At 44.3% G+C, this 12,562-nt stretch overlaps 1 long non-coding RNA gene across 1 annotated transcript in view; it reads left to right on the forward strand.

Annotated features, from left to right (window-relative positions):
- Positions 1 to 12,562, forward strand: part of LOC141172950 (uncharacterized) — a 387,477-nt gene that overhangs the window by 11,377 nt on the left and 363,538 nt on the right. The window contains exon 2 of the long non-coding RNA XR_012252558.1: positions 799 to 943. This is a non-coding gene — a long non-coding RNA (uncharacterized lncRNA). The remainder of the gene's footprint in view (positions 1 to 798; positions 944 to 12,562) is intronic.

Genomic DNA, 12,562 nt, shown 5'->3' on the forward strand with positions numbered 1-12,562 from the left:
ACGGACACCACATGATCTGTGGAAAGTGGAAACACACTGACATGTGCACATACGCATTCATGTGAATGGGTCTACGTGTGTCAGTGTCTCTGGTACGTGTGGAAACGGTCACCACATGTACTGACGTGTGAAAGAGCCCTTAGTATGTGTCCGTGTGCGCTTGTTTTCGTGTGTGTAAGCGTGCTTCTGCATGTCTGTGTGCTCTTCCGAAGATTTATTATATTTGGAGAGAGATGGGAGAGAAATTTTAGGAGACATAATGGGGAGATGTGTGAAGAAACAGTATGGTGAACTAGAGGAGGGGTAGGAATGAGTGCAGGAGCAGAATGGGGAAGGGGGATGTATGAGGAAACAGTATGGAGAGTGGGGAAATAGTGTGAGGAGACAGTATGGAGGGAGAAAAGTGTGAGGTGACACAGCACAGAGACTAGGTAGTGTGGGAGAAGGTATGGAGATGCGGCAGTATGGGGGGAACAGTGTGAGGGCACAGAAAGGAGGGAACAGTATGCTGAGGAGGTGGAGTGTGATGAAGGGGCACAGTATAGAGACTGGGCAGTATAGGGGGGACACAGTGTGAGAGGACAATGTGAAGAGGGGGCCCAGTATGGTAAGGAGAGGACAGTGTGAAGAGGGGGCCCAGTATGGTAAGGAGAGGACAGTGTGGAGAGCAGGTACCATAAGAGGGATACAGTGTATGTCATGTTTTGTGCAGGGAGCATTGTAAGAGTTAGGTTTATTCAGGGGCTCAGTGTAGATATTTTTATTCGGGAGCATTATAATGACACTGCTATCTTTAAGGGCATCGTGTCGGGATGTGCTGCAGAAGACCGGAGAAGATGGAAGTCTGCAGAGACGAGCTGTGGATGAGAAAAGTCATCATGGAGACTGGACAAGAGGGAGACGAAAAGAGAGAGAACGACTCTAATCAGAGAAGGCGTCTCGGGTAAGATACCTGGATGTAAATGTTCATTTGTGATCCTGCCTGCGTCTCATCAGTACTGTGGTTCCTGTATGGTCCGCAGTCTGATGATGACTGATAACAACTCACAGTATCTCTATTGTTAATTACATACTGGGAGTTGTAGGTTCATGTGATACAAAGATATATGGGGCTGACCTGACATTACAAATGATGGTGGTTCAGATGATGTATTCATGTACTGATGTGTTTGTGCATGTCTGCGTGTTTGTATGTGTCTACGTATCTGGAATAATATGTATTTTTGTAAGATGCGTGTATGTAAGAGTCCATTGTGGTGTGTAATAACATTCATATGCTTGGCGCACCTTTACTAAATCTATTAGGACTTGCTCACATGTGTTAGGGAATTCCATTTGTCTTTCCACATTTAGGAACAGACAAGTGAAATTTGCTAACCTTGTCATAACCATAGGGTTGTACTTGTATGGAGCTGTTTCAGGAGCTGAGCCTGCTCCATACCAGGCAGATGTCGGCTGTGTTACATAGCCGGCGTCTGCCTGTAACAGCAGTGATCAGAGCTCACCTTGATTGCTGCTGTTTTGAGTATTTAAGTGCCCTTGTCAATCACTGACAGCGGCATTTAGATAGCACAATGGCCGGTGCATGCAGTCACCTGTTCCCTTCAGCCCCCTGTGACGCAGTTGCAGGTTGCTGGTGGGTTGCCAGTAGTGCTGAGTGAGCGTGGTCAGATAAGGTGTTATCCCAGCATGCTCGGGTGTTATCCAGGTATCTTGTAGTGCTCTGCTAATATGCTCAAGTCCCTGGGGTAACATGTTTTGCGGCGGTAGACAGAAGCAACACATGCAGTGATTACCTAACAAACAGGCAATTCCTAAATGTGTTGCGTCTGCCTACCGCCGCAAAACATGCTATCCTGGGGACTCGAGCATATTAGCAGAGCACTACAAGATACCTGGATAACACCCGAGCATGCTGGGATCACACCTTATCCGACCACGCTCGCTCAGCACTAGTTGCCAGGTGCTGCTGCCATGTTAGTCATTCAATGAAGCTCAGCCTGAGGTTGGGCTCCATGGAAGTGTCACAATCCAGGTGCCAGACGTTATTGCAGCACGCTCACTTTGTAGTTCGCGTTGACTGTAATGTCTCCCTCCTTGCACCGACCCAATAACAGGAAGCGAGTGTCGGCAGGGAGAATAAAACGTAATTTTCTCCGTGTAGCCTACGCTTTTCCATTAAGCCGTCTAACCAGGCTTTAAACCCTATTTACCTGCAGATTACCCCTATATCTGCAGATAAATAACGTTTTTCAAGGTGACAAGTTACCATTAAAGGGACTCTGGCAGTACGGAATGACTGTCCGAACAAAGTCCTGCCGCTCAGTGCTTCACAGCTGGTGGGCTGTAGTGTGGGCCCCTAGAGTCAGTTCCCCTGGTGGGCCCTAGGCACCCCAGTCCGACCCTGGGTATATATTATTGGAGGCAGCAGAATGTATGGGCTCCTGTCAGGTATATATTATTGGAGGCAGCAGAATCTATGGGCTCCTGTCAGGTATATATTATTGGAGGCAGCAGAATGTATGGGCTCCTGTCAGGTATATATTATTGGAGGCAGCAGAATCTATGGGCTCCTGTCATGTATATATTATTGGAGGCAGGAGAATGTATGGGCTCCTGTCAGGTATATATTATTGGAGGCAGCAGAATCTATGGGCTCCTGTCAGGTATATATTATTGGAGGCAGGAGAATGTATGGGCTCCTGTCAGGTATATATTATTGGAGGCAGCAGAATGTATGGGCTCCTGTCAGGTATATATTATTGGAGGCAGGAGAATGTATGGGCTCCTGTCAGATATATATTATTGGAGGCAGGAGAATGTATGGGCTCCTGTCAGGTATATATTATTGGAGGCAGGAGAATGTATGGGCTCCTGTCAGATATATATTATTGGAGGCAGGAGAATCTATGGGCTCCTGTCAGGTATATATTATTGGAGGCAGGAGATTGTATGGGCTCCTGTCAGATATATATTATTGGAGGCAGCAGAATCTATGGGCTCCTGTCAGGTATATATTATTGGAGGCAGCAGAATCTATGGGCTCCTGTCAGGTATATATTATTGGAGGCAGGAGAATGTATGGGCTCCTGTCAGGTATATATTATTGGAGGCAGCAGAATCTATGGGCTCCTGTCAGGTATATATTATTGGAGGCAGCAGAATGTATGGGCTCCTGTCAGGTATATATTATTGGAGGCAGCAGAATGTATGGGCTCCTGTCAGGTATATATTATAGGAGGCAGCAGAATGTATGGGCTCCTGTCAGGTATATATTATTGGAGGCAGCAGAATGTATGGGCTCCTGTCAGGTATATATTATTGGAGGCAGGAGAATCTATGGGCTCCTCTCAGGTATATATTATTGGAGGCAGCAGAATCTATGGGCTCCTGTCAGGTATATATTATTGGAGGCAGGAGAATGTATGGGCTCCTGTCAGGTATATATTATTGGAGGCAGCAGAATGTATGGGCTCCTGTCAGGTATATATTATTGGAGGCAGGAGAATGTTTGGGCTCCTGTCAGATATTTATTATTGGAGGCAGGAGAATCTATGGGCTCCTGTCAGGTATATATTATTGGAGGCAGCAGAATGTATGGGTTCCTGTCAGATATATATTATTGGAGACAGGAGAATCTATGGGCTCCTGTCAGGTATATATTATTGGAGGCAGCAGAATCTATGGGCTCCTGTCAGGTATATATTATTGGAGGCAGCAGAATGTATGGGCTCCTGTCAGGTATATATTATTGGAGGCAGCAGAATGTATGGGCTCCTGTCAGGTATATATTATTGGAGGCAGGAGAATGTATGGGCTCCTGTCAGATATATATTATTGGAGGCAGCAGAATCTATGGGCTCCTGTCAGGTATATATTATTGGAGGCAGGAGAATGTATGGGCTCCTGTCAGGTATATATTATTGGAGGCAGCAGAATCTATGGGCTCCTGTCAGGTATATATTATTGGAGCGAGCAGAATCTATGGGCTCCTGTCAGGTATATATTATTGGAGGCAGCAGAATGTATGGGCTCCTGTCAGGTATATATTATTGGAGGCAGGAGAATGTATGGGCTCCTGTCAGGTATATATTATTGGAGGCGGCAGAATCTATGGGCTCCTGTCATGTATATATTATTGGAGGCAGGAGAATGTATGGGCTCCTGTCAGGTATATATTATTGGAGCGAGCAGAATCTATGGGCTCCTGTCAGGTATATATTATTGGAGCGAGCAGAATCTATGGGCTCCTGTCATGTATATATTATTGGAGGCAGGAGAATCTATGGGCTCCTGTCAGGTATATATTATTGGAGGCAGCAGAATGTATGGGCTCCTGTCAGGTATATATTATTGGAGGCAGGAGAATGTATGGGTTCCTGTCAGATATATATTATTGGAGGCAGGAGAATCTATGGGCTCCTGTCAGGTATATATTATTGGAGGCAGGAGAATGTATGGGCTCCTGTCAGGTATATATTATTGGAGGCAGGAGAATGTATGGGCTCCTGTCAGGTATATATTATTGGAGGCAGGAGAATCTATGGGCTCCTGTCAGGTATATATTATTGGAGGCAGAAGAATCTATGGGCTCCTGTCAGATATATATTATTGGAGCCAGCAGAATGTATGGGCTCCTGTCAGGTATATATTATTGGAGGCAGGAGAATGTATGGGCTCCTGTCAGATATATATTATTGGAGGCAGCAGAATCTATGGACTCCTGTCAGATATATATTATTGGAGCCAGCAGAATGTATCGGCTCCTGTCAGGTATATATTATTGGAGGCAGGAGAATCTATGGGCTCCTGTCAGGTATATATTATTGGAGGCAGCAGAATGTATGGGCTCCTGTCAGGTGTATATTATTGAAGGCAGGAGAATGTATGGGTTCCTGTCAGGTGTATATTATTGGAGGCAGGAGAATGTATGGGTTCCTGTCAGATATATATTATTGGAGGCAGGAGAATCTATGGGCTCCTGTCAGATATATATTATTGGAGGCAGGAGAATGTATGGGTTCCTGTCAGGTATATATTATTGGAGGCAGGAGAATGTATGGGTTCCTGTCAGGTATATATTATTGGAGGCAGGAGAATCTATGGGCTCCTGTCAGATATATATTATTGGAGGCAGCAGAATGTATGGGCTCCTGTCAGGTGTATATTATTGGAGGCAGGAGAATGTATGGGTTCCTGTCAGATATATATTATTGGAGGCAGGAGAATCTATGGGCTCCTGTCAGATATATATTATTGGAGGCAGGAGAATGTATGGGCTCCTGTCAGGTATATATTATTGGAGGCAGGAGAATGTATGGGCTCCTGTAAGGTATATATTATTGGAGGCAGGAGAATGTATGGGCTCCTGTCAGGTATATATTATTGGAGGCAGCAGAATCTATGGGCTCCTGTCAGGTATATATTATTGGAGGCAGCAGAATCTATGGGCTCCTGTCAGGTATATATTATTGGAGGCAGGAGAATGTATGGGCTCCTGTCAGATATATATTATTGGAGGCAGGAGAATGTATGGGCTCCTGTCAGATATATATTATTGGAGGCAGGAGAATGTATGGGCTCCTGTCAGGTATATATTATTGGAGGCAGGAGAATGTATGGGCTCCTGTCAGGTATATATTATTGGAGGCAGCAGAATGTATGGGCTCCTGTCAGGTATATATTATTGGAGGCAGCAGAATGTATGGGTTCCTGTCAGGTATATATTATTGGAGGCAGGAGAATCTATGGGCTCCTGTCAGGTATATATTATTGGAGGCAGCAGAATGTATGGGCTCCTGTCAGGTGTATATTATTGGAGGCAGGAGAATGTATGGGTTCCTGTCAGATATATATTATTGGAGGCAGGAGAATCTATGGGCTCCTGTCAGATATATATTATTGGAGGCAGGAGAATGTATGGGCTCCTGTCAGGTATATATTATTGGAGGCAGGAAAATGTATGGGCTCCTGTCAGGTATATATTATTGGAGGCAGGAGAATGTATGGGCTCCTGTCAGGTATATATTATTGGAGGCAGCAGAATCTATGGGCTCTTGTCAGGTATATATTATTGGAGCGAGCAGAATCTATGGGCTCCTGTCAGGTATATATTATTGGAGGCAGGAGAATCTATGGGCTCCTGTCAGGTATATATTATTGGAGGCAGAAGAATCTATGGGCTCCTGTCAGATATATATTATTGGAGCCAGCAGAATGTATGGGCTCCTGTCAGGTATATATTATTGGAGGCAGGAGAATGTATGGGCTCCTGTCAGATATATATTATTGGAGGCAGCAGAATCTATGGACTCTTGTCAGATATATATTATTGGAGCCAGCAGAATGTATCGGCTCCTGTCAGGTATATATTATTGGAGGCAGGAGAATCTATGGGCTCCTGTCAGGTATATATTATTGGAGGCAGGAGAATGTATGGGCTCCTGTCAGGTATATATTATTGGAGGCAGCAGAATGTATGGGCTCCTATCAGGTATATATTATTGGAGGCAGGAGAATATATGGACTCCTGTCAGGTATATATTATTGGAGGCAGGAGAATGTATGGGCTCCTGTCAGGTATATATTATTGGAAGCAGCAGAATGTATGGGCTCCTGTCAGGTATATATTATTGGAGGCAGCAGAATCTATGGGCTCCTGTCAGGTATATATTATTGGGGTCAGGAGAATGTATGGGCTCTACTCAGGTATATATTATTGGAGGCAGGAGAATTTATGGGCTCCTGTCAGGTATATATTATTGGAGGCAGGAGAATGTATGGGCTCCTGTCAGGTATATATTATTGGAGCCAGCAGAATGTATGGGCTCCTGTCAGGTATATATTATTGGAGGCAGTAGAATGTATGGGCTCCTGTCAGGTATATATTATTGGAGCCAGCAGAATGTATGGGCTCCTGTCAGGTATATATTATTGGAGGCAGGAGAATGTATGGACTCCTGTCAGGTATATATTATTGGAGCCAGCAGAATGTATGAGCTCCTGTCAGGTATATATTATTGGAGGCAGCAGAATCTATGGACTTCTGTCAGGTATATATTATTGGAGGCAGGAGAATGTATGGGCTCCTGTCAGGTATATATTATTGGAGCCAGCAGAATGTATGGGCTCCTGTCAGGTATATATTATTGGAGGCAGCAGAATCTATAGGCTCCTGTCAGGTATATATTCTTGGAGGCAGCAGAATCTATAGGCTCCTGTCAGGTATATATTATTGGAGGCAGCAGAATCTATGGACTCCTGTCAGGTATATATTATTGGAGGCAGCAGAATGTATGGACTCCTGTCAGGTATATATTATTGGAGCCAGCAGAATGTAAGGGCTCCTGTCAGGTATATATTATTGGAGGCAGCAGAATCTATAGGCTCCTGTCAGGTATATATTATTGGAGGCAGGAGAATATATGGACTCCTGTCAGGTATATATTATTGGAGGCAGGAGAATGCATGGGCTCCTGTCAGGTATATATTATTGGAGGCAGGAGAATGTATGGGCTCCTGTCAGGTATATATTATTGGTGAGGCAGAATGTATGGGCTCCTGTCAGGTATATATTATTGGAGGCAGCAGAATGTATGGGCTCCTGTCAGGTATATATTATTGGAGGCAGCAAAATCTATGGGCTCCTGTCAGGTATATATTATTGGAGGCAGGAGAATCTATGGGCTCCTGTCAGGTATATATTATTGGAGGCAGCTGAATGTATGGGCTCCTGTCAGGTATATATTATTGGAGGCAGGAGAAGGTATGGGCTCCTTTCAGGTATATATTAATGGAGGCAGCAGAATCTATGGGCTCCTGTCAGGTATATATTATTTGAGGCAGCAGAATCTAAGGGCTCCTGTCAGGTATATATTATTGGAGGCAGCAGAATGTATGGGCTCCTGTCAGGTATATATTATTGAAGGCAGGAGAATGTATGGGCTCCTGTCAGGTATATATTATTGAAGGCAGGAGAATGTATGGGCTCCTGTCAGGTATATATTGTTGGAGGTAGTAGAATGTATGGGCTCCTGTCAGGTATATATTATTGAAGGCAGGAGAATGTATCGGCTCCTGTCAGGTATATATTATTGGAGGCAGCTGAATGTATGGGCTCCTGTCAGGTATATATTATTGGAGGCAGGAGAATGTATGGGCTCCTTTCAGGTATATATTAATGGAGGCAGCAAAATCTATGGGCTCCTGTCAGGTATATATTATTGGAGGCAGCAGAATCTAAGGGCTCCTGTCAGATATATATTTTTGGAGGCAGCAGAATGTATGGGCTCCTCTCAGTTATATATTATTGAAGGCAGGAGAATGTATGGGCTCCTGTCAGGTATATATTATTGAAGGCAGGAGAATGTATGGGCTCCTGTCAGGTATATATTATTGGAGGCAGGAGAATGTATGGGCTCCTCTCAGGTATATTTTATTGGAGGCAGGAGAATGTATGGGCTCCTGTCAGGTATATATTATTGGAGGCAGGAGAATGTATGGGCTCCTGTCAGGTATATATTATTGGAGGCAGCAGAATCTATGGGCTCCTGTCAGGTATATATTATTGGAGGCAGCAGAATAAATGGGATCCTGTCAGATATATATTATTGGAGGCAGCAGAATCTATGGACTCCTGTCAGGTATATATTATTGAAGGCAGGAGAATGTATGGGCTCCTGTCAAGTATATATTATTGGAGGCAGGAGAATGTATGGGCTCCCGTCAGGTATATATTATTGGAGGCAGGAGAATGTATGGGCTCCTGTCAGGTATATATTATTGGAGGCAGCAGAATCTATGGACTCCTGTCAGGTATATATTATTGAAGGCAGGAGAATGTATGGGCTCCTGTCAGGTATATATTATTGGAGGCAGGAGAATGTATGGGCTCCTGTCAGGTATATATTATTGGAGGCAGCAGAATGTATGGGCTCCTGTCAGGTATATATTATTGGAGGCAGGAGAATGTATGGGCTCCTGTCAGGTATATATTATTGGAGGCAGGAGAATGTATGGGCTCCTGTCAGGTATATATTATTGGAGGCTGGAGAATGTATGGGCTCCTGTCAGGTATATATTATTGGAGGCAGGAGAATGTATGGGCTCCCGTCAGGTATATATTATTGGAGGCAGCAGAATCTATGGGCTCCTGTCAGGTATATATTATTGGAGGCAGGAGAATGTATGGGCTCCTGTCAGGTATATATTATCGGAGGCAGCAGAATCTACGGGCTCCTGTCAGGTATATATTATTGGAGGCAGGAGAATCTATGGGCTCCTGTCAGGTATATATTATTGGATGCAGGAGAATGTATGGGCTCCTGTCAGGTATATATTATTGGAGGCAGCAGAATCTATGGGCTCCTGTCAGGTATATCTTATTGGAGGCAGCAGAATCTACGGGCTCCTGTCAGGTATATATTATTGGAGGCAGCAGAATCTACGGGCTCCTGTCAGGTATATATTATTGGAGGCAGCAGAATGTATGGGCTCCTGTCAGGTATATATTATTGGAGGCTGGAGAATGTATGGGCTCCTGTCGGGTATATATTATTGGAGGCAGGAGAATGTATGGGCTCCTGTCAGGTATATATTATCGAAGGCAGCAGAATCTACGGGCTCCTGTCAGGTATATATTATTGGAGGCAGGAGAATCTATGGGCTCCTGTCAGGTATATATTATTGGAGGCAGGAGAATGTATGGGCTCCTGTCAGGTATATATTATTGGAGGCAGGAGAATGTATGGGCTCCTGTCAGGTATATATTATTGGAGGCAGCAGAATCTATGGGCTCCTGTCAGGTATATCTTATTGGAGGCAGCAGAATCTACGGGCTCCTGTCAGGTATATATTATTGGAGGCAGCAGAATCTACGGGCTCCTGTCAGGTATATATTATTGGAGGCAGCAGAATGTATGGGCTCCTGTCAGGTATATATTATTGGAGGCTGGAGAATGTATGGGCTCCTGTCGGGTATATATTATTGGAGGCAGGAGAATGTATGGGCTCCTGTCAGGTATATATTATCGAAGGCAGCAGAATCTACGGGCTCCTGTCAGGTATATATTATTGGAGGCAGGAGAATCTATGGGCTCCTGTCAGGTATATATTATTGGAGGCAGGAGAATGTATGGGCTCCTGTCAGGTGTATATTATTGGAGGCAGCAGAATCTATGGGCTCCTGTCAGGTATATCTTATTGGAGGCAGCAGAATCTACGGGCTCCTGTCAGGTATATATTATTGGAGGCAGCAGAATCTACGGGCTCCTGTCAGGTATATATTATTGGAGGCAGCAGAATCTATGGACTCCTGTCAGGTATATATTATTGGAGGCAGGAGAATCTATGGGCTCCTGTCAGGTATATATTATTGGAGGCAGCAGAATCTACGGGCTCCTGTCAGGTATATATTATTGGAGGCAGCAGAATCTATGGGCTCCTGTCAGGTATATCTTATTGGAGGCAGCAGAATCTATGGACTCCTGTCAGGTATATATTATTGGAGGCAGGAGAATCTATGGGCTCCTGTCAGGTATATATTATTGGAGGCAGGAGAATGTATGGGCTCCTGTCAGGTATATATTATTGGAGGCAGCAGAATCTATGGGCTCCTGTCAGGTATATCTTATTGGAGGCAGCAGAATCTATGGACTCCTGTCAGGTATATATTATTGGAGGCAGCAGAATCTATGGACTCCTGTCAGGTATATATTTTTGGAGGCAGGAGAATCTATGGGCTCCTGTCAGGTATATATTATTGGAGGCAGGAGAATGTATGGGCTCCTGTGAGGTATATATTATTGGAGGCAGCAGAATATATGGGCTCCTGTCAGGTATATATTATTGGAGGCAGCAGAATGTATGGGCTCCTGTCAGGTATATATTATTGGAGGCAGCAGAATGTATGGGCTCCTGTCAGGTATATATTATTGGAGGCAGCAGAATGTATGGGCTCCTGTCAGGTATATATTATTGGAGGCAGCAGAATGTATGGGCTCCTGTCAGGTATATATTATTGGAGGCAGCAGAATGTATGGGCTCCTAGCAGGTATATATTATTGGAGGCAGCAGAATGTATGGGCTCCTGTCAGGTATATATTATTGGAGGCAGCAGAATGTATGGGCTCCTGTCAGGTATATATTATTGGAGGCTGCAGAATCTATGGGCTCCTGTCAGGTATATATGATTGGAGGCCGCAGAATCTATGGGCTCCTGTCAGGTATATATTATTGGAGGCAGCAGAATGTATGGGCTCCTGTCAGGTATATATTATTGGAGGCAGGAGAATGTATGGGCTCCTGTCAGGTATATATTATTGGAGGCAGGAGAATGCATGGTCTCCTGTCAGGTATATATTATTGGAGGCAGGAGAATGTATGGGCTCCCGTCAGGTATATATTATTGGAGGCAGCAGAATGTATGGGCTCCTGTCAGGTGTATATTATTGAAGGCAGGAGAATGTATGGGCTCCTGTCAGGTATATATTATTGGAGGCAGCAGAATGTATGGGCTCCTGTCAGGTATATATTATTGGAGGCAGCAGAATGTATAGGCTCCTCTCAAGTATATATTATTGGAGGCAGGAGAATATATGGGTTCCTGTCAGATATATTTTATTGGAGGCAGAAGAATCTATGGACTCCTGTCAGGTATATATTATTGGAGGCAGGAGAATGTATGGGCTCCTGTCAGGTATATATTATTGGAGGCAGCAGAATCTATGGGCTCCTGTCAGGTATATATTATTGGAGGCAGGAGAATGTATGGGCTCCTGTCAGGTATATATGATTGAAGGCAGCAGAATGAATGGGCTCCTGTCAGGTATATATTATTGGAGGCAGCAGAATCTATGGGCTCCTGTCAGGTATATATTATTGGAGGCAGGAGAATGTATGGGCTCTTGTCAGGTATATATTATTGCAGGCAGCAGAATGTATGGGCTCCTGTCAGGTATATATTATTGGAGGCAGCAGAATGTATGGGCTCCTGTCAGGTATATATGATTGAAGGCAGCAGAATGTATGGGCTCCTGTCAGGAATATATTATTGGAGGCAGGAGAATGTATGGGCTCCTGTCAGGTATATATTATTGGAGGTAGGAGAATGTATGGGCTCCTGTCAGGTATATTTTATTGGAGGCAGCAGAATCTATGGGCTCCTGTCAGGTATATATTATTGGAGGCAGCAGAATGTATGGGCTCCTGTCAGGTATATATTATTGGAGGCAGCAGAATGTATGGGCTCCTGTCAGGTATATATTATTGGAGCCAGCAGAATGTATGGGCTCCTGTCAGGTATATATTATTGGAGGCAGGAGAATGTATGGACTCCTGTCAGGTATATATTATTGGAGCCAGCAGAATGTATGAGCTCCTGTCAGGTATATATTATTGGAGGCAGCAGAATCTATGGACTTCTGTCAGGTATATATTATTGGAGGCAGGAGAATGTATGGGCTCCTGTCAGGTATATATTATTGGAGCCAGCAGAATGTATGGGCTCCTGTCAGGTATATATTATTGGAGGCAGCAGAATCTATAGGCTCCTGTCAGGTATATA

This window comes from Phyllobates terribilis, unplaced genomic scaffold (genome assembly GCF_046119375.1).
Source record: "Phyllobates terribilis strain yellow unplaced genomic scaffold, ASM4611937v1 Scaffold_1__5_contigs__length_1240528914, whole genome shotgun sequence".
NCBI classification, from domain to species: Eukaryota; Metazoa; Chordata; class Amphibia; order Anura; family Dendrobatidae; genus Phyllobates; species Phyllobates terribilis.